The 21,998-nt window shown below is 42.0% G+C and overlaps 1 protein-coding gene across 11 annotated transcripts in view; it reads right to left on the bottom strand.

Annotated features, from left to right (window-relative positions):
* LOC309374409 (uncharacterized protein) overlaps positions 1 to 21,998 on the bottom strand; it is a 343,318-nt gene that overhangs the window by 161,376 nt on the left and 159,944 nt on the right. Inside the window, exon 6 of one of the 11 annotated variants that reach the window (XM_081919287.1) lies at positions 5,514 to 6,079. The exons of 9 other annotated variants lie outside the window; for them this stretch is intronic. The gene's annotated coding sequence lies outside the window, so the exon portion shown is untranslated. Of the gene's footprint in view, positions 1 to 5,513; positions 6,080 to 17,829; positions 17,853 to 21,998 lie in introns of those variants that run through there. One more of the 11 variants, XM_081919288.1, reaches the window with a different exon arrangement.

Raw genomic sequence — 21,998 nt, forward strand, 5'->3', positions numbered from 1 at the left:
AAGGAAAAGGTGGCATTAGGTCCCCATAATCTAGCAGGCCCCTAATCTAGTAGGGAAAGGAAAGGTGCTATCATAGAAAAATATAGAAGTTGTCTACTTCCTTACCTCTACAAGACTCAGAGGACATATGGGTGTGGGGAAGGGACATTAAAACACCGAACCATCAAATGCTTTCAGGATGAAAGAACTATGGCTCTTTCATGTCATAAGCCCTTTGAAGTCTTGGTATTCCTGTACACATTCACAACTAAACATGTTTGGCCACAGCTAGAGATGAGTAGATCAGTCTATTCTCAGTCTATGGTCCCCCCCCCCCAATATATCCATTCATTCCTGCTTCTACCTTAATCTGTGTTTTTTTTGGGTTTTTTGTTTAAATCCACAAGAAAATTCTCATTTAAAATTTTAAAATACGTAATTATACCAGATTTAATCACAATATGCATACTTTCTGAATGTATCTTTATGTCCATCTTTAATGCATTTCGGTACATAATTTGAGCAAAGAAACACAGTGCAAAAGTGCAGAGGGGTGCAAAACCTAATGGATACTTGTGTACATATGAGGCCAAGTTGTAAGGCTCAGGTCTGCCTGCATCGGGATCTACAAAGATCAAACTCCTCAAAGATCCCTAGCGACAGCAGAACAGCACAGGCAGGTGATGACCTCAGAATAAATAACCGTTTCCCTCTGCCAGTCTGCCTTCCCACTATAAAACACACAAGATGATTTAGTTATTTCGGTGTAATTACACCAGGGCACCCTTAATTATGGTGAAAACACTCCGAATTATTGTACCCTGCTTTCAGTTGCTTCCTCTTGCCCCCACCTCCACGTCACCCAAAATGAGAGAAAGAGTTGCAGAACGACCTACAGAGTGTGTGTGCGCGCCGCACTGCACTCATTATAAGGTCAAGTGGGGATCTTGACTCAATAAGAGAAAATGGTAACAAACATCAGTAGCTGATGCACTGCAGTAAGGTCGTCACGTGACAAAACGAGGAACCCTCGTGCACCTGCTCCAACGGCGTACAATCTGAGGGTTTCCCCCTGGCTGGTGTTGCTGCACCTGCTCCACGAGCTCTTTGGGTAAAGGATGTGGGCTGGCTGCAAGCAGTGTGTGCTGCTCTAATGCACACCTGACATAAGGAGGCAAAAGGCAGATATGTGCCCACACAAACAGACGCAAGTCTATAAATACTTGACCTTAAATGTCAGCACACAGGAAGAAGAAAAGGATGGGAAGCAGTTTCTCACTAGTGGGTACGACGGGGGAGGGGAGGCGGTCTTAAAATCATAACCACAGATAGTGTAGAGCTCTTTTTTTAAAAAAAAGAGGATGATTGTACAGAAAACAATAATAATGGTTTAGCTTTTTTTTAAAAAAAAAGTATTGCTTGTACATAGTGTAAAAGCATGTATGCTGAGCAGGCAGAATACAATAGCATATAAATAAAGCAACCGACTTACTTTGATGAATTTGCTGCTGTTGTTTATATGCAACAAATTCAATGTTTGGTGCTTTTTTAATGCCATTGTGATTACTGTGAGAAGCTTTGAGTGCAACATTTGTTGTTGGAAAAGCAGAATACAAATATCAAATCAACTCAAAATAAAAAAGCTAACTTCAGAATAAAAGCACAGATATTCTGAGGAAACTGAGCTTTTCATCCAATATAATTTACTTTCTCTCTCCTTCTTGCTCTATGGTTTTCATGTTGTTCTGTTGCTGCACTTCTGCAGAATCACCACACACAGCTCCAGTGATAACACTTGACTCTCAGCTGTTTACAGCCCTGTCTTTTCTGAAATCTGTCATACAGATCAGCCTTCCCCAATCTGGTGCCCTCTATATTTTGGACTATAACTCGCATCAGATCCAGGGAGCGTGGCCAATTGGTCAAAGATCACCAGTTTACAGCCCAAAACATGTGGAGGACATCAGGCTGGAGAGGCTAGGACATATAGTAATATAATATATTATGTTAAGCAAGTTGGGACAGATCATAGCAGATTATAAAAATACTCCTTTCAGATGCTATTAAACAAGCTGGGACAGATAGTAATAGATTATTAAAATACTCCTTTCAGATGCTATTAAACAAGCTAGGACAGATTATTAAAACACTCATTTAAGATTATATTAAAACTCACAAAAATCATAAGAGATGTAGAAGCCCCAAATAATAATCCAACTTCCCCAAAGAGAAAGTGTAACAGTCATTGAAGAATGCCAAATTACAACTGACCAAAATGGTGATAGAACATATCCTGTTTGTTCAAATTCACAAAAGTTCAATGGGGTTGACTTTCTGATGCTTAAACTTGCAGTTTCAGACACAAGAGGGTGTAAGCAGGCAGTGCATTCAATGGTCAGGACAAGGAGATGCTCCACTGCTTTTCACACATCTCCTTGCGTTTTCTTCAAGGTGTCAATTCTTCACCCTGCTGCATCTAGATTCTAGACCAACCAATACTCTTAGATAGAAAAGAATAGGTTAGGATTTCATGAAGACTATGCTTGAGTTTTAAGGAAGGCCCACAGATACCTCATAGGTTTTCAAGCTCTAGGCTTGTCCATTGTTTTAATCTTTTAAGTCCCTGAGGAAAGTTTGCTTATCTGTTTGAAAGACACTTAAATGCACAGTTTTGCACCCTTACAAAAAAAAAACCTTCTAAAAATAATATTTAACGAGCATTCTAGGGCAAATGAGTTGCTTCTTACTACTGTTGCAATGCTGAGGTTTAAGCAATGCAGCTCTATTTTCTCACATTGACCTCAGATGAACATTAAGTTGTACTGATCTTCAGACAGGGAAGTTACACTAAATCCAGACCCTTACAAACTTCCCTTGCAAACCCTGACAGAAGTTCAAAGAGCAAATGCTGGCTCCCTTCTCTAGCAATAAATTTTATTTGTTGATTGTTACTGGGAAGCTATTACACTTAATTCCTGGTGAACTACTATGTCCTCAAAAGACCCTGCTGTGACAAAAACTCTGCATTAGTACAGGATATGAGGATTCTGTGTCAACAAAGAAATATAAAGGTGGTGGAAATTGTTAAATTCCATAGCAAAATAAGGATTATAGAATTTTGCCCAAGATGATTCACCTGAACTGATCTTTCAAGAGAATAGTGCAACCGTTACTCTTTAACAGTGCTGCACTTCATGGACACTGCAAATTCCCCGATTCAGACCATATTTTCTACAAGAGAAGTAATTCTCTAAATGATTTGAATCCCACCATGGTTTCAGGACCAAACCTGCCTCAGTAGCCCTAGTGGTGCAATCTGTGGCAGGTGTTGATTCCTTGAGATCAAATCATAGGATGCGGGGCAATGAAATTTGCTGCTCCAAAATGGGGCTTTGGGGTTCCAACTCACCTGCCCTGCTTTTTAACATCTTCAGCTGGGCTGGGGAGCCTGTGGCCCTCCAGATGTTGCTGGACTACAATTCCTATCATTCCTGATCATGAGGCATGTTGGAGAGCACCAATGAAAGATGGCCTGCAACAACATTTAATAGTCCACAAGTTCCCCATCAATTTTCTACACCAAACTGCTGACTACATTCAGAGATTTGGGTTGTGACAACTCTATAAATTATTTCTCCCTTTTCCACCAGATTCTAATGAGGTGGTGGAACCTGTGAGCCGGCATCTCACATCACTGATGGAATGGATGTGGGCAAACAAACTTGTTTCATATAAAATGAAAATATTGTTGCTTGGGTGTTCTGCTGAGCTGGAATTAGGTGTGAAGCCTGTTTTTGATGGGGGTGACCTTTCCTGGGGAACTGGGCTCACAGCCTGATAGTTTCCCTGGATCTGGCACTGATGCCCAGGAGACATCTTCAGCAACAGAGCCTTTGGCTGCCTACTGCTCACCTTGCCCTATCCTATACCACAACCTACAATATGATGTTCAATAGTTTCTTTCCACCTACCACAGCAATTATAATCAAGGCCTACAATGTCACTGAGACAAGGGTGGCACTGTGGTCTAAACCACTGAGCCTCTTGGGCTTGCCGATCAGAAGGTTGGTGGTTTGAATCTCTGTGATGGGGTGTGCTCCCGTTGCTCTGTCCAAGCTCCTATCCTACCAACCTAGCAGTTCAAAACCACAACAAAAAAGTGCAAGTAGATAAACAGGTACTGCCCCTGCAGGAAAGTAAACAGTGTTTCCGTGCACTGCTCTGGTTTCGGTGTTCCGTTGCGGCAGAAGCGGCTTAGTCATGCTGGCCACATGACTCGGAAAAACTGCCTGCGGACAAATACTGGCTCCCTTGGCCTGTAAAGCAAGATGAGCGCCACAACCCCAGAGTTGTCTGCGACTGGACTTAACTGTCAGGAGTCCTTTACATTTACCTTTTACAAAGTCATTACATGGATTCTATTTATCTCAAGAGGATGAGTGATTCACTAAAGGTACACCAGGATAAAAAAAGCATGATCTCTCTACAGTGGACGCTTGGGTTGCGAACGTGATCCATGCAGGAGGCACATTAGCAACCCACAGTGTTCGCAACCTGCAGCACCATGTCTGCGCATGTGTGGGTTGCAAATCAGCGATTCGCACTTTTGCACATGCGCCAAAACCCAGAAGTGACCCATTCTGGTACTTCCGGGTTTTGGCAGATCCATAACCCAAAAAAACACAACCTGAAGCATCTGTAACCTGAGGTATCACTGTATATGAAGTATGATGAACACCTTTGTTTGGCTGCCCTTTTGAAGCTTGGGCTGCTGTTGGCATCCTGTTCTTCTCTCCTCCAGCCAAGCAGACCTCTCTAGTTAATGAAGGCCAAGGAAGAGGAGGCAAACTTCAGCACATCCACTCTCGAGTCATTCTTTACAGTCAGATTTTGATTCAAGCGTTTTCTGGAAGGCTGGGATTGAAAACAAACAGCCGTGTTCCTTAGGAAGGAAATATGATCTGACTGTGTCAGGAAAGGGAAAGTGTTTGGAAGTCTAGACTGTCCCCTTCCCCTCCCAGCCTCTCCTCCTCCAGGGTGTTTTCATTTATTCCTATAAAGGATGGGGGAGAGAGAGAGAGAAATTGAGATAGTGCAAGACCATTTCTGCCTCCACTTGTCATCAAGAGGCAAAGCTGTTTGGTGCCACTGCAACTCAGGTGCAGCTGAAGCATGAAGAAGGAAAAGAGGAGGCGAGTCAGGAGAATTAAGGAACGAGGTCTGGAATGAATGGAACTTAATGTACAGAACTGTGTGAAATCAAATGGCAAGGAATCAAACCAAAGACATCAAAGGGAAGAAACCAAGTCAGGAAGCAAAACAGGAAGCAGCTAGCTTGCAACTAAAGTAACGTAACAGCAAGTTCGTTTGTATTCACAGCACAATAAACAAAACAAGGCTAAAATCAGCCCTATGGGATAGTGCAGGCTAATGTGGGTGGGAAACCCACGCGAATGCAGAAATCATAAATTCTGTTAGTGAAGAACAAACATCACCAGTGATCACTGACAAGGAGAGTAAATACAATAATATCCTGCACTTACATAGCTCTTTATTGCATCCAGATAACTTTCACATACATTATCTCAGTAAGCAACACAACAAGCCTGTAAGGTTGGTCCTCATTACTGCAGCTGGGAAACAAGGAAATAACAGTTCGTCTGGGGCCAGGAAGAGAATTCCTTACTGTAGTGAATTACAATCAGGGTACACACCCTTTTCTCACTGTGCTCTATCAACTTTCAAATCCAATTGCGGCAAAGAAAGGATGCTTGATGCTGCCAGGCAGGCGTAGAGAATAGCAGATCAATAAAATGGATTTAGCAGAGTTTATGAAAAATCCAGGGCAAGGAGAACACAAGGCAGAAAGGGACACCTGAAGGCCAGAAGAAAGTTGTTGTTGTTGTTGATGATGATGATGATGATTTAATCGCTTATATCCTGCTTCTCCTTGTGTTGAGCCCCAAGTGCTTGAGAGATGCTTAGGAGAAAAGAACAGAAAGGCCAAAGTATCTTCTAGGCAGAATCTCAAAGAGGACAGCAAGTAAATGTTCTCCCAAGGACCTTGGAAGACATATATAGTCACACATGAGTTTCAGACCTAAAAGGAGAATAAGCAATTCAGCTATTAACTGTACTGAAGAGAGAGAGAGAGAGTCAGACTTCAACAGTTGTTTTTGTCATCTTGTTAATTCTTTCAGGAACATGTGAGCAGAGAAAACTGAACATACTATTCTATTGGCTCATAGCATTACAGTCATTTGTAATGCCCCAGATTAGCTTCCCAGAAACAGGCACTGGAATCGGGTACTTTATGAGACAATATCATACTATTGCAACATGCATTTCGTTTAGTGGCAGATCTCAACCAAACACCTAAAATATTCGCTCTAAGTAAGCAATGCTTTAGAACTGCTTTGAAATACTGTTCTGGTTGCATGTGTCTTATCTTCATGTGTTCAAACAAATGCCCTTAAAATATGCTGCCAATGTGGCGGTTTCGTGGAAGTTGTAAAACAGAGTGGGGAAAACATGGTTTCTGTTACACACTAGTCTAGCCACATTAGCAGGCCAAAACATGCAGGCATGTTTATACATATTACAGACCCATTAAGCTAACTGCTGACTCTATCCCCAATTGCCCTTTGTCTTCTGGTTCCAAATAAACCAAGGGCTGAACTTCATGGTATCACTGCAGCACTGAGCATTCTGTCTTGTACTGCCATTATTAAATGCTATGAGGCTGTTTCAAATCTGGGGCTTCTTCAATTAATTCTATACTAGGAAAGGGCAGAGACAAATCCTCTGCCCGTGTGCCTGACAATACTGTGCCAATAATTTTTTTTAATACGAAATGTTTAAAAATGGCACACAACTAAGTCAATGAGGTTTAGGAGGTCAATTTTTGTTTGGTAAACAAGGTTAGCAAATTGCAACAAAGCTGTCCAACCGCAGTAATCAGCATCTGGGTAAATGGCATCAACTCACTCTCTCTCAGTTGATAGGCTATTAAATAGAAATAGCTATTTAACTGAACCGTCTTATGAAGAAAAGGCTTAAACAAATTCAGTTTATGCCACCATTAAGTCTTCCTGTCAGGTCAAAAGCACAACAACATATGTATATGAACAAATACAGAAGCTGAAGCTGAGTTCTTTGTGAGGGACTTTTGAAAAGTTTTATTACAAAATACAATCAATGAGGCTGAAATCTGAGTTGAAGGCCAGTATGCTGGCAGGGGTGGGGAGATGCACCATATTACTATAGCTTCGCTCCCCACAAATGCATTGCCCCTTCTAGAAAAAAGATACAGGTACTCCTAGAGGTGGGTTTGTCATTTTCCACTTCAAATGAAAACCACAGAGGCTGCATTGTGTAATGAAAGGAAAATAAATCTGTCTCATACAAGCAAGCAGCTACACATAATGAGTACTTCTGAACTTGCACATATAGGACAATATTAGAAACAGAAGTAGGTGTGTATGTTTAACCTGGTTGTATGCAAAGAAAAGTGGAAAAGACGTATGGACAGAAGACAAATTTGTGGCCAGCGGTCTTTTATTACAAGCCAGAAGTTGGCCATTTTTAAAAGAAACAAACAAACAAATGGCACAACGTTTTCAATAATTTTCCAGGTTACGCTCTTAACTGGAAAAGGGCAGGAAATGTGTATTTGTGAACCACAACAGCCACAGAAAATTTCGTAGGTCATGGAAAAATTCAGACCTGGTTATGATTGAGTAAAGCATTCAATACATGTTCAAGCAATTGCTTGGCTGAATCCAAAGGTCACTCTAAAGACCAAATTCCTAGAAGGAGGCTCAGATTCTTGTTGACAAAAAAAGAAAACCTTAAGCCCCACGTCAAGGTTTATGAGAGGTTAGGCCACCTCGCAAGCAGCTCTGACAGCTTGAGGAAGGCATCTGCTCTTTCACAGTGAAAAATGCTGAAATATTTGTTGATATATATAAAATATGTTAAAATCTCTGGGTATTCTCCAAATTCATGAGGTTTATCAGCAGCATGCGCCTGGCCATTACTCTAAAAAAATAAATAATTCAAATCCCTTATATTGTAGGGTCACACAAGCAATGATTTACTCATGGCAAGGAACAAATAATTCAATAAATGTCTTTACAGCTGGTTAAATGCTGAAACAGAATGAGGCATTGAGTAACTGCAACTGCAGCAGCCAAGGAGAACACTCTGTCATATGAGAGTTCTTACACTGCAAGACACCAGAGAACCCGATTGCTCGTCCATTGTTACTTTACCCTTTAATGCCATACACATTTGAGATCATCATAGTCCTCAGTTTTCCTATGCTGAATTGATTACAGAGGATTTGTAGCTTGCACAATTAATTAAATACAGCTAGGTTTGCGTGAGGTCAAGTGAACAAATGAATCACTGAACAGAAGGGAGTCCTGAGTGCAGACAAATTTATTCAGAGAACAAGGGTTCTCCAAACAGGAGTCTAACTTAGCCCTGAAAACTCTACCTTCCCATTTTTGCCCTTGCAAAACAGTAATTAATGTCATATTGTGGAATGCAATCTTAAGGTTCTCTCATCGGGGAAAAAATCTCTAATAAAACAGACAGAAATATTAATGCAGCCATTCTGGATAACGCTCCATTCTTCTGCTGAGTACCGTATTTTTTGCTCTATAAGACTCACTTTTTCCCTCCTAAAAAGTAAGGGGAAATGTGTGTGCGTCTTATGGAGTGAATGCAGGCTGCACAGCTATCCCAGAAGCCAGAACAGCAAGAGGGATTCATTTTTTTTTTCTTGTTTTCCTCCTCCAAAAACTAGGTGCGTCTTATAGAGCGAAAAATACGGTAATTGGCTAGCATGTCTCTCCTGCAATGTTTCAAGAGCAGGGTGGGGGAAAGGATTGACATCTGAATACTAAAATGTTGTGGACAGGATTCACCTAAAGTGCCCCATCAGCAGAAGTCCTGCACAAGGACTTCCCCTGTGAGCTCCCCCAATCTGACTCGAGGGTAGATATAACCCCCAGGACAGTGTGCAAGGGGTAGCAGAGGGGCAGTAATTCTGCCTGGCAAATTCTTGCATGGACAGAACATTTATAATAGCATGACACTGAATTCTACCCTGAACATGTAATCTCTGTTTAGTTTTTACACAAGAACCTCAAAGTAAAAGCAACTAGATAAAACTGAAACAACATTAAAGAATACTGTAGTGCTGTTTATTTCTCTCTCTTTGAAAGCAACCAGTGAGATTTCAAAAGGCTGGCCCAAGCAATTTTGTACTTGCATTCAGATGGAGACATGTGTAGACTTGGCCTGCACGAAGGACAAGTCCCACATTAATCTTTGCTAGCCCAAATGGACTAACAGGATCCATGAGAGTAGTCCAGATAAAATGAGAGACTGTCGAGTCAAAATACCTCTTTTGTCGCCCAGGACTTCTTTCCCCACTTCCTATTTACTACAGCAGTAAAAAAAACCATCACAGGTACAGATCTTGGCAGTCAAGCCACTATAACATAGCATGTCCCCTAACCTCTTAAGCAGGTGTCATCACATCTCCACGCATGCAAATCCCTAACACCACACAGTGGCTCTCACAAGCAGATATCTACAGCCCACCCAGAGAGGTTAGCAGAGGTTCTCTAAGTGACCAGATGCCCCATCTATTTCATGGAGCAATTTGAGAACCACAGACTATAACTTTAAAGCCATGTGAAAATTTCTAGAAGACTTAATTAGGGTTTTGTTTGGTGTTTGTTTGTTTGTTAACCCCGTTTCAGTTGACTTTCTTCAAACAGCTCTTCTAATGCTCTTCAAAACAAGAGGAGTTAAACACTACAAGGAATCAGTTTTAAAACCAGCAATGTTGCACAACTCTTTCTCAGGCCCACAGCAGTGTAATGTGAACAGAAAAGGGGGGAAAAAACCTGAAATTCGACGTTGTTTCCTTAGCAGTGGTGGTTTGAGTAACTAATATTCCACAGCTTAAATCAGCACCACAAATACTTAAAACCAGAAAAGCAGAAGGAGGGGAGGAAATGCTGGAACAAAAATACACCTTGAAACATTCCCATCTTCATGACAGCAAAGTGTAGAGGGAGGATCACTACCTTTCTGCCACCATGACAAATGTCATGTTAAACCCTTTGCTAAGGGAACAGGGGATCCACTACACCCTCATTAGGGAGTTGCACATGTTTTCCCCAGTGTGCGACTCTACGGAGGTCATGACAATGAACTCATGCTCCCTTCTTTCTCTGCTTCTGCCTTAACATGGGAAGCAAGAAACACTTGATTCCCCTTACTACCTGCCCAGTTGACTTCCGAAGCACAAAGATAGCAGTGCAGGTGGAAATCTGTGTGTCATCACAAAACATTGCAATAAGTGAGGAAATTTGTGTTCTCTCTCTCTCTCTCTGCAGCTTCTGTGCGAGGTGTGATACAGTTCTGAGGCAAGTTGCATTTCACAGCTATAGCAGTTGATTTTTGTTTTGTTGTGTGTGTTTTTTAAAAAAGCAATATATCCTGTACTTTTAAAGAAATTTATCTCAACTAATTGTTGCCTTGAGATCTTGGGTATTCTGCAGTGCAGAGTCCACAAGCACAAGGCTTCTTAGAACATAATCTATTTAAAACTGTGCAATCCTGAACTAGGACTACTAAACTCAATACTATCAGGAAAGCATACATAGGACTGCTGCCTGAATAATGTCCAGGGAGAAAGGAAAATATCAATGCGATAGTGTGTTAGTAGGTTGCAAAGTATTTCAGGTTGTTGCTAATGTATTAAATCCATTTCAAACATTGTGCAAAATAGATCCCCAAGCAATCTGAGAGTATTACCTCCATTTTATCATTATTGCTATGGCATAGAAATCTCTCTTTAGCTGTTTGAAGCTGCAGGCACTACCTCCAGTTAGGTGCTAAAACACCATTATGCCCGTCTATTGGCTACATTGGTTGGGGCTGTAGAGACTAACACTGTATGCAAATTATATTACAGTGGTACCTCGGGTTAAGTACTTAATTCGTTCTGGAGGTCCGTTCTTAACCTGAAACTGTTCTTAACCTGAAGCACCACTTTAGCTAATGGGGCCTCCCGCTGCTGCCGCGCCGCCGCCGCTCGATTTCTGTTCTCATCCTGAAGCAAAGTTCTTAACCCGAGGTACTATTTCTGGGTTAGCGGAGTCTGTAACCTGAAGCATATGTAACCTGAAGCGTCTGTAACTCGAGGTACCACTGTACAAAAATACGTATATTAGGAGAAATTCACACCGATGTATTTTCATGAGGACTTTTATAATGATGCAGAACTGAGAACAAGATATAGAAAAATTAGAAGCGTGAGAGAAACTGAAACTGATAGATTCACTAGTCCCTATTCCAGTATCCCTGACCTGCAAGGATGGTGCAAGCAGTACATGCAGATTGATTGCAGCAGAATACGAAAGACCGTCCGGGTGGGGGGGGGGGCTGCCATTGTGCTGAATCCTCCAGCTGCCTTGCATGAAAAGCGCCCACCAAGAATAGCATAAGGGAGAAAAGGATTTCTTTAAAAGCCTTCAGAGGAAGTCCTACTAGGGAGGCCAGAAGACTGGGTGGTTAACCACATGTGCTTCTTTTTTAATTATAAAATACATGAGAATGCTTGTTACGCAGACATCCAATCAGACCCAATTCTTCCAGCAGACAGATAGGAGAGCTTTTTAAGCAGTAGGCATATTATTAGGCACTTCTCATACAGGTGTTAGCTGTCTTCCCCCTATTGGCCTTCCTAGTGACGTTTTGAATTATTTAAGATGGGGAAGCATAACAGAATTCAAATTATTAGTATTAGTATTAACCAACAAATAATAAATGGAAGTTCCAATTCTTACTACTGCCAGCCTTTGCAATCCAGAAAGAATTGGATATCTTGTTTTTGCAGCATGTAAAGTCAGAAACTGAACGAAGCAAGACCTTTTTCAAGGGCAATTGTGCTGATGGCTTTCAGTTAGTTTAAAAGAGAATTAAAAGAGAGGGGAAGGGAAAATTCTAAATTCCACAGCTTCGCCACATCAAAACACAATGAGTGATTACATATATACTTGGCACTGAGCTTACATCACTGTTTGTATGGTTTAGATACTCTAGAGAACGGCCTACACAGCGCGATAGCTTGTTGACCTCATGTAAATGATCTCATCTTGCAGAATGAGATCACGAGAATGTGATCAGCTCTGCTGCATTCATGTAAGTGGTTTTGCAGAGCTGACAGCTCACCCCAACATTATCACTGCTTGGTCACACGGTGGGCAAGGGGGCAGAATAGAACAACACACGTAAACAAAAAGGAGATGTCTCAGCCTTTAGAGGAACCATTTGACCAGCACATTCTAACTACCGTGATGAGAAGCCTCCCCTAAGGGTCTCTGAGCCAATCATGTGAGCGTAGTTAAAACACAAAGTTTCAAGATCAGATCTGGGACTCTATATAAAAACTCACTGAACAACAATGAGCTCATTGTGACTTCATTTCGGGCTGCTAATTCTCTTCAGCCTATGAATAGTGAAAATTGGTTTCAAGGCAAGAGTGGGGGGGAATACCCTTGGTTTCTCACACCTAACTAATTCTCCGCCTCAGGCCTTGCTGGGGCTGGTGTGCTCCACTTCATACTGCTGCAGTTTAATTCAGCATTTGGGAAGCATATGGTTGAGGGAGTACTGAAGTTTTCTAGTTCAAGGTAGGTAGCCGTGTTGGTCTGCTGTAGTCGAAACAAAATAAAAAAATTCCTTCCAGTAGCACCTTAGAGACCAACTAAGTTTGTTATTGGTATGAGCTTTTGTGTGCATGCATGAAAGTATTCTTCAGTGTATCCTTCTGTGTATCTGAAGAAGTGTGCATGCACACGAAAGCTCATACCAATAACAAACTTAGTTGGTCTCTAAGGTGCTACTGGAAGGATTTTTTTTATTTTGAAGTCCAATTTGTTTTCCAAAACCTGACAAAAAGAGACTTTTTATCCAGGAGCAATTTACAGCGTCAATACTGCAGAGGTTAAAGAGGAGGTTCCCTTTTCATGTGAAATGCTTGACATTTCAATGGTTTTCAATTCTCAATAGCTGAAGTCTCTCTCCTCCACTCCTTCCATGCAACCACCATCCATTTCTGTAGCTGCCTATCATCTGTTCAGGAGTGCATATACCTGGGAAATATGCAAGGGTAACTTCAGGGCAAATATCAGGCCTTTCGAGCATGATATGTATGAATCAACTTTGTTTCTGGAAGATTTCCTAGGTGATACAACAATGCAGCGGACAATAGTTTTCACAGCGGCACAACAAACAATGACTTGGAAGGATCTTTGCATTGCAACAGTATGAGCAACTGAAAGGCACTGTCAACTATTCTCTCCTCTGCTGGCCCCCCTACCCATTTGTAGGCATCCTTTTACTGCCCCAATCCCTTCCCCAAAGAAAGCTTGCTAGCCGAAACAAGAAATATATATATATATGAGCTAGGTGCCAAATGGCTCTTTAAACCAGGGTTACAGTAGCCAAAACAAAATGCGTAGTTGCCATTTTTTCAACACAACTTTTTGGTTTTGGAAATTCATTCTGCTTATGCAGATAAAATATAACCGATAGAATTCTAAAGGATGGTGGAGAAGTCAGGCGCCATCCTGATGCACGGGCATCTTCACTTGGTTGCAAAGTGGCCAATTTCGAAAGCTGGGACAAAGCCCCTGCTGCAACTCCTATTCATACCAAGCCAGGGCTATGAATCTGAGGAGAAGAAGCCATCAATATTACATTAGTTGCATTACATTGGCTCCATTTACCCTCATTCCAACTGTCAGGACCAAGCTGCTCCTTCCAGTCTTCAAGCTCCCCTACCTAAGCCTTGTAAGTACAGGATCCCAACAGTGGCTGTGAGAATGGCCCCATCCCACGTAACCTTCTTTTCAAAGGACAGCCCTTATTTGAAGTGCTATCAGAGGACAGTCCCCCTTTACAAGCAGAGCTTGATTTGAAGCTTTCCAGTCCAAGGGAAAAAAATAATAATCATAAGAAAGGAGAACAGGAGTCTTGAAGTCACCCATCAACAACACTAGGACACCAGACTGAGCAGACGCACAGATAAAAAATCAGTCACAGTCTTCCCTACTACAGTGGCATGCATTGTATTATTATTATTCTTGCATTACAGCAATTATTTCTAAAACTGCATCTACAGATATATATTAGTACATGTTGATTTTATGGGAAGCTGCTTTCCTTGTTTGTTCTCTTTTTTTTGGCAATGCGTATGTGTCCCCCAATACTTGTCAAAAACTTGGAGTCCATTAGTGGCCAAGACAAGGAGTGAAGGCTAAGGAGCTACTGGCTAAGGACTTGGTCCTGGCTCTGAACCTGATGCTGATAGTCAGCGGACCACTGAAACCAATGCTGGCAGGCAAGAACCACTGAACCAGAGCTCACAGCATGAGGGACTACAGAAGTGCAGACAGGTCCCTCATGGGTGGTGAACCAAATGCCTTGCATGTCACCTTGCCAGAACAACAGGAAGTGCACCAGCTGGGGGATCATAGAACACAGAAGAGCCCAACTTCAGGCCAACAAAGACAGACTAGGCCCAAGTTCAACCCTTGTTGGAAAAAGTTGCTAACTAAAAGTCCTCTTTTATGCCTTCAAGTGGACTTCAGCCATGAAGTCACTGGATTACATTGGACTACATACTCTCAATCTAATCTTCCTCACAGGGTTGCTGAAAGGGTAGCATGGGAGAAAGGCCATGTACACTGCCTTGAATTTGATGGGGAAAACAGGGGATGAAATTGTGACACACTTATAAATGAATGGAGCAGCAAGGATTCAAGTTGCATAGAAGAGTCCTGTGCACACTGATGATCTACCAACGCAGCTGGTCCACTACAAATGGCATCACCTGAACCATTTTTATTTTATCCCAAATGAATAAGCACTGCACACACAGCTTCATGCACCACAGGGTGCTGTGACTTACTATTTCCAAATTGTAAAGCGGTTGAAAATGTTCAACAAGTGGAAAGAAACCTATTGTTTTCCCAATCTCCAGCAGTTCCCTTGACTCATGTCAATGTTATCATTGTACTATTGGAGCTGACAGGTATTGGCAAGAAAATGAGAGTATGGAAAGCCATTAGCCTGTGTCTGATTTGATACCCTTTCTTTTGTTGAATGGAAAAGAACAGCACAGTGCAATTCTGCACTATTACAGTAAGTCAAAAACCTGAAAACAATTTTATTTTTTGAAAAGTACTTTCCCTAGGTTTTCCAAACTAAGAAATAATGAGACCAATTTCCATGGCACATCATGCTACATTTTCCAGAAGTACAACAAATATTTACTGTAAACAAGCAGCAGGCAAATTTCAGTAACGATTATTCAGGGAAGTCATAACCAACCTTTTCACCATTATTTTCCTTTTTTTTTTTTAAACCAAATGACTTTTCCTGTTGCCCTGAATCATGGTGTATAGAAAACAAGCCTGAAAGATTTTAGCAACAGGAAAGAAAAAGATGCAGGAGGTTTGTTTTGCCAGCAGTGAATATGCAAACCTCACTCTCTCGTTCCCTACACCCAAAATACTTTTGCATATCCTGCCTAGTATGGGAAATGTTCTGCAGCTGCAACCCTGCTTTATCCAAGACTTCTCTGCCTGTAACATCAATTTTGAGAGGAAGAAGACAGTACCACATTGTAGGCACGTAAAATATGCCACATAGGCATATATGCCACAAGTTTATCAACTTCAGTTCTCACTGAAGTATACTTAGAGCATGATGGGGATCTTTATGAAAATAATCTCCTAATTATTTCCCTCTTGGGGTGTCAAACTATTACACACACACACACACACACACACACACACACACACACACTTCCTCTCTTAATTCTGTATCTAGGTCTTATGCTTCCAAATGTGTCCTGGCAACAGATGCCTAGAAATCATACACATAGAAGCTTGCCTTGGTTGCTTTTGACATTGTAGGATTATGGAAATACCCACAGTCCAGGCATTTTCATTTGCTTGGTCTCACGTTTCCAGTCAGATGATTCTGCCACTACGTTGCACCATGCTGAGTTCCCTGCTGCCTTGCCCCTCCACCTCTCCCTCTTGGTAACCTGCAGCAACACACGACCTTGAGAAGCCTGATCAAGCACTGCAGTCCCACCCCTGCCACTGCTGGAAGTTAGTTTCACTGAGTTCAGTTGAATTTACTGCAGGTCAATGGGTAAAGGACTATAGTCTTAAACTGCAGAATTTACTAACTTCCAGTTTGCAAGTCCTATCGAACTCAGTAGGACTTACTTCTAAGTAGATATGCACAGGATTGTGCCATTAAGTTATGAAACTATTAAAACTTTCTGCTAGTTCTTTTTTAACACAAACTATTATTTGTACTCTGGGGACAGGCGGAAGTAAGGTCAGAGGAGAATATGAACTGGGATTAGGAATGAGGGGGAAAGAGGAGTTGAGTCAGTCCCCTCCGACTGAATTCCCCTAAAAAGTCCCAACGTCCCAGGGAACATGATAACAACTATTGGATTACACTACAGGGTTGTCATGAATTAGCTCTCCCACCAGCAATGTGGGTGTAACAAAACTGGGCTACTTTGCAGAGTGGGCTTAACCAATGTTCTCATGTTTCCTTACAGGAAAAACAACTGGATTTGTATTCGTATTGGCCAGGTGATTTTCTAAATATATAAAACTCACAAGTGTCAAGACTTGAATAGGAAACTTCCAACTTTGCTGCTATCTTTTGCATTAGGGTAGAAATGTTCCTACCCCATAACAACTACACAAAACATCTGGATTTCTGAATTGTTTTCTAGGAACAGCAATCGCTTTGCCACCAAGGACAACCGGGCGGGGGGTGGGGAGATAAACCAGGAAGCCCTTTCTTCAGACAATGGGTGTGTCACACTTGTTTTTATCTCTGTGGATTACAAACATCTACCACTGTTGTGACTATACTCAGTGGCTAAGAACCCTGATAGTTGATAGAAGGCTCAATTCTCACAAAAGCACTGGAAAGGATACAGCCTGCACATTTTGTCTGTTTCCGCTTCTGTAAGGGCTGGAGACTTTGGCCAGAAAATGAAAAGGTGGGAATCTGGGAGATTCTAAGGAGCAAGGCTAGAATATGGGTAAAACCCATATGAGGCACAGAAATCTGCCTTATGCAGAGCCAGATCATCTAGCCCAGCATCATCGACCCTGACTTGCAACAGCTCTCCAGGGTTTTGGGAAGGGATTTCTCACAGCCCTACCTAGAAATGCTGGGGGGGGGTGACCTGGGACCTTTTGCAAGCAAACCAGTTTGCTTCATCACCAACCTTTAGTCATTCCCCAATAAGCTTAACAACACATCTGGAGGCAGGCCTGCCCAAATGTGCACACATGGTGTCATTTCATGTCATAAGATAATCTTCATGATTTCTCTATATAGGCAAAACTGTTAACTTAGCACAATGTGACCAAGCCAGTTTTTTAAACACCGGACAGGTGTGGCATCATGCAGAAATGGTTATAAATCAGGCGTGCACTGTGCCTATCCTCACTGCCTTAAATCACCAACTGCACAGCTCTTCTAAAAACCAGGAGGTGAGGCAGGATTGCCTTCTTAGTTAAAAAAAGAGAGGAGAATGGGAACATTGCCCATTGTCAGCTGCCACCCAAAATGATGGGAGAAGTGAAGGAGAACAAAACTCAGGCACACTGTCATTGGGGAGCAGATGGCTGGGATACAGCAAAGCCTTTTAAGATGTAAACAGGGTGGCCCTCAGGATAAGAAGGAGGAGGCCTCCATCAGCAGCTGCCGGCTCTTCTGGTTGTGGCAGAGGCAACCTGGTAGACAGAGAGGGGAGAGTATTTTCTACAAGCCACTGGTCAAAGATCTTGGAGGGAATAAAGAGGCAGCTGCACAAAAGGGAAATTGTGTGCATGTGGCTGCCCTGGTGTCAACTAGGAATGTGCATCCATCTATACACATCGCCACCAACATTTACCTGCTGATTTTTAATGATGCAAGCAAAACATCTCAGAAAGATACAAGTCTTTCAATTGCATTTGTTTTGTCATCACTTATGATGTAACTTTTTGCATTAGTCATCCTGTTCAGTAAACACCCTGGCCCAGGATAGACTGTGTGGTATCAAGGTCAGTCACATAGCAAATTTCAAAAACACATCAGCAGTTACTGTAAAACACCCGGATATGGGTATCTGTTTACCTATGGAGAAAGTTCAGAATCAGGTCAAAACACCCTTTTTGGTGGTACAAAATGTCAGGGAGGGGAGTTGGGGCAGGGGAGAGGGGGTTTGATGTTCAATGAGAAAGAAGGATTGAAAGCTCTGGAGTGGAAATTGCTACTAAAATATCAGGTAAGCTTAGAACTACTCAGTGTAGTTTGTGGCAATGTGTGAGGTGGTGAGCAACATTCCCACACTTTTCTCATGCATCTTGAAAAAGAATCTATGCCAATGTCTTCCTAGCCCCCAAGGTTTCCTCCTATCCGACAAAAATAGGCCCATCATCCAAATAAGCAAATAAGAAAAACAAAAAAACATGTTTCATAAATAGCATCCCTCTTCATTTTTGAGATAATCCTGTGAATTTATGAGCTGGTTTTGGTTTTGCGTTTTGCTTACACTGGACATTATTTTGATGTTATAAAAAGAAAAGGCAGCCTAGACAAATATTATCTCCAAAATAAGTTAAGATATCCTGAGCAGGCTCCTACTATACTTCATGTAAAAAACAACAACAAAACCACCCTCAATTTCCTTAAGCAAAATTTCTCCCATTTTGCTGGATAAATGAAGCAAAAAGTTATGCAATCATGTGTCCTAATAAAACTGCACTAGCAAGGTGCCTTTCATTTAGCATTAGTGTAATAAGGACAACAATTCATATGAGATGGCTATCCTTGATATAACTAATCCATTGCTAAAGGGTACGTAGTCTTAGTCCCGGTGTTCTTAACCAGATACCATCTTTGTTTCTTTAAGATTAGGTCTGAAACTAAGATAGCCCATATCTCTCCCTTTCTTGAAAGAGATCAGTCCCAGTTGGTTCAGATCTAGGGTAGCTTGAGAGCTACATTCCCCTGTGAGCAACCTTCTGGGGACTACATGCCCATGGTGGTAAAAAAAGGTAAAAGAAAAGGACCCCTGAATGGGAAAGTCCAGTCAAAGGCAACTATGAGAGTGGCGCTCATCTTGCTTTCAGGTTGAGGGAGCGGCGTTTGTCCACAGACAGCTTTCCAGGTCATCTAGCCAGCATGACTAAACCACTTCTGGCACAACAGAACACAATGACAGAAACTAGAGTGCACGGAAACACCATTTACCTTTCCGCCACAGCGATACCTATTTATCTACTTGAACTGGCATGCTTTCAAACTGCTAGGTTGGCAGAAGATGAGACAGAGCAATGGGAGCTCACCTCGTTGCAGGGATTTGAACCACCAACCTTCTGATTGCCAAGCCCAAGAGGCTCAGTGGTTTAGACCACAGCGCCACCCGCATCCCCGTGGTGTCAGAAGTGGGATGGTGGGCAGGACCAGAGGCAATGGATGTGAGACTCGTACATTTTGTACCATAAGCTACATCCAACCACACAGAGGTTTCTACACAAACACCCCTCCCCAGCATGCATGCAGTCAAGCAGGATAAATCATCATAGTTAAAAAATACAAACTAGATAGATAAAAACACTCAAAAAAAGGTGAGGGGTATGCCTGAAGAGAGAGAGGGGTACATGGTCTGGGACAGTCACAAGGGTTGGAAAGAAAGGTCTGGAGGGCTGTATTAAACAGATACAGAGTGAAGGAATTCCCAGATTTTGATGGGTAGTGCCCTAGCACCAGAGTTCGAAATTCACCTGGGCACCAAGGTGGCATCTGATGTCTCCACCATCTGGAGGTGCATTCCTTGGGTATTGACTGTTTTCACAGAGTAGCAACACATTCTGTAGAATTCCATCCAATGAATTTCAGCAACCCAAAATTCATACAGTCATACCTTGGGTTACAAACGCTGCGGGTTGCGCATTTTCGGGTTGCGGGCCGTGCCGAACCTGGAAGTACTGGAACGTGTTAGTTCCTGGTTTCAGTGCTCGTGCATGCGCAGAAACGCAAAATGACATCACATGCATGCGCAGACGCGGGATTTCAGGCTGCAAACGTTGCGGGTTGAAAACATGCCTCCCGCACGGATCACGTTCGCAACCCGAGGTATGACTGTATTGAAAAATATGATTTTCGAACTGTCTGGCCCCAAAATGGCCAACTAGGCATTCCATTTTGGCGAATGTAACCCTGGTTTAAGGAGCCATTTGGCGCCTAGGTTATATATCTGAGTTTCTAACACTGCCTAGAATTAAGTTAATGAACGAAACATAGTTATGTAGTAAAGTACAATTACGCAGTAAAGTTGTGTCACGAGACATGGGAAAGGTAGCTTACTTAGTATAAAGATTCCTTTTGCTATGGGGTTAATAAACTCAGAACCATATGAGTGGTGATACACAGGTTATACCTTTACAAGAACTTACCATGATCCCAAGGGATGAGGAGAATGTTGCAGAGGACACTCCCAGTGATAATGCAAAAAGTGTATGTTACTATTACATGCTCTGTGTTCACCTTTGTGTGAGAAAACAGAGGCCTGAATGGGCTGAGCTTGGTGCACATGTGCTCAGTAAATACACCCAGTTCCTGAAAAAAACATCCCATGTGGCTTCACTGCAGAGTCATACATGTACTGTACATGGAAATGACTCACAAAAACAGTGGGAGGAAAAACAATAGCAACAAAATAATCAACAGTAATGGGTTTTAAGCAAGTTGTCACATAAGCCTCCAAGAAGAGGGTGGGGAGGTTGTTGCATCAGAATTAAATTGTAAGGGCACAGAGAAACATGAGGTTTAAGACTATGAAGCCATTTCTATTTCCAACCAAGCAGAAAGGCACTATTCAGCATATCTGCACCAGAAGAGGATTCAAAACAAAACAAAACAAAACACCACCGTGCCATCTCAGCAGCAAACACAGGACCCTGATCCGTGCATGCATTAGGAAAAGTTGGTAGAGTACATTGTACCACTACAGGCTGCAGGTGGGATATACCATTTTGAACAATCTTGCAAGTAAAAGCAAAATAAAACTAGTCCATCAGCAAGTTCTACCCCAGGCTGTTCCTTGCTGGTTTCTGGTTGCAGGAAGGCTATTTTTTTATTTTAAGCTAGGGGACCATTTAGAAATGTAATCTTTCACCTGCAGACTGAAGTGGCACAGAACATTCTACTTTGTTCTCACCTTGTTCTGATGCAGACCAGGTCAGAGTTTGGTGCAAATGCGCTGCCTAATCCACAAACCACTTAAAAGGCTTTAATTCCAGACAAAGGGGAGGGGGATCCCTTGTCTTACAGAAGTTGCAAACATTACAATATTTGTTTCCTGAGTAACAAGAATGCTCATGGACAAGCGTCTATTCTATCACACCGTCCCAAACAACTGGAAATTTCATTTGCTCAAACGCAAGGTAGGTTGAGATAACAGTGATCTGCAGTCTTGCTTGCAATCAACCTCATTCCATGTCTCAATGGTCTAAACACAAAGTGGCATATATAGGCAGAACCTTCCTCTTGTAAATGTATGCTACCCACAACAGAAATAATTCTAAATAATGTTTTCACTGCCGACTTTCTTTTTAATTGCATACAAACTTGTCACTGCAGTTTACACACTCACAAGACACAGAATTTTAGGTCAAGATTTGATTTTTTAAAATGTGAACCATCCCTAAATCTGCCATTTCTTTCGATATATTTGCTGCCTGTTCATCTTTAAAACTTTTGTTACTGCACTTGCATCAACAGCCATGGTATATTTACACAAGAGCATTCCCGTGGCATTTTAAACCTTTCAGACCAAAATATCTAGGTTTTATAATACTTCTGCCCTTTCACGCAAGACATCTCTTGTGATT

This window comes from Podarcis melisellensis, assembly GCF_964234715.1.
Source record: "Podarcis melisellensis genome assembly, chromosome: 7".
NCBI lineage: Eukaryota > Metazoa > Chordata > Lepidosauria > Squamata > Lacertidae > Podarcis > Podarcis melisellensis.